At 41.6% G+C, this 1,387-nt stretch overlaps 1 protein-coding gene across 1 annotated transcript in view; it reads left to right on the top strand.

The window, feature by feature from the left end:
* XPNPEP3 (X-prolyl aminopeptidase 3, mitochondrial) overlaps positions 1–1,387 on the top strand; it is a 103,773-nt gene that overhangs the window by 55,238 nt on the left and 47,148 nt on the right. The gene's annotated exons all lie outside the window — the stretch shown is intronic.

Below are 1,387 nucleotides of genomic sequence, written 5' to 3'. Positions count from 1 at the left end.
ACATAGACAGACCTGGGTTTAAATGCCAAGTTGTGTCACTTTGGCCATTGTTACTAAACTCACGAGCCATGATGAGGATAATATTGCCTGTCTCATAGAGTCATGAGAAGATGAAATGAAATAATGAAAGTATCTTGCACAATAGAGCACCTCATATCCCTTTACTGTCTCTGTGCTTTCGGTATTGCCTCAGTCTAACTCTACCCTAGCCAGAGTGATCTCTGTACTCCAACTGTCCCTCTCCTACTTAAAGTGGTGGCTCCCTTTTGTTTTTAGGTTTAAATTTCAAAATGCTTGTGCAAGGCTTTTTGTGATCTTGTCCCTGCTGCCTACCTTTCCAGCTTTATCTCTTCTTATTCCTATGATACTCTAGCCATACTGAACCTTGAGATAGGCCATCGTCTCATGTAATCCTTCTGCCTGGAATGCCCTTCCCTTCCTTTTCAAATGGCACAGTCTCCCTGCTCTCATATCACACACACACACACAAAATAAAACTTTATAAAATTGTTCCTGAAATGCCTTTCTCTCCACTCTCCCTTCTCCATAAGCTGTACAGTGTTTATTTGTGATATGTTCTGAAACAAGATGCACAAAGTGAAATGCAAAGAAAACCCATTTTACATTTTTCAAGAATCAAAATACAACCATTTAAACAGCACCCAGTGAAGTAAGATCATCAAGCATAATTGGGAATGTGGGCTACGTTGTGACAAAACAACCCTAAGAAGCGCCCATCGTAAAGTCTACCTTTTGATCTTTCCCAGAAGGACATCAAACACACAGTAAGGATGGGTAATATTTGAACCATGTGCCATTTATACTTGGAATCATCTGTGAAGAAATTGACTCATAGGAGGCCCATTCAGTACAAAAAGAAGTAAAGCAAAATCAGGCATTTGACTATCTACGAAGCAAGAACTTCTCTATCCTATTTAGTCTGCGTAACAGTGTAAAAGAGCGTGACTGGCTGTGCACAGTGGTGAATGCTTTTAGTCTTTTCCAGAAAGCCCAGCAGAATAAGGGCAAGTGGGGAAGCAGGGAATACTTGCATGGCTCGCTCCCTCTCTTTATTCAAATCTTTCCTCATGTGTTTCCTCCTCAGAGCAGCCTTTCCTGCCTACCCTATCTAAATTAGTACCTCCCATCCACTTTATCCCCTTCCATTGCTTCGTTTTTCCTAGCAGCACTTAATTCCAGACAACTGTATCTCAGATACTTGTTCACTGTCTCTGCTTAACTGGAAGGGAACTAACTGAGGACGCTGACACACGGAGAGTTTAATTGCCTCACCACTATATCCTCAGAACCTAGAGCAGTGCCTGGCACACAATAGGAACTCAGTAAATGTCTGCTGAGCAATTAAAATCAGTTAGAGGATACACAC

This window comes from Propithecus coquereli, unplaced genomic scaffold, assembly GCF_000956105.1.
Source record: "Propithecus coquereli isolate 6110/MARCELLA unplaced genomic scaffold, Pcoq_1.0 Scaffold126, whole genome shotgun sequence".
NCBI classification, from domain to species: domain Eukaryota; kingdom Metazoa; phylum Chordata; class Mammalia; order Primates; family Indriidae; genus Propithecus; species Propithecus coquereli.
This window is presented reverse-complemented; position numbering and strand designations above follow the sequence as displayed.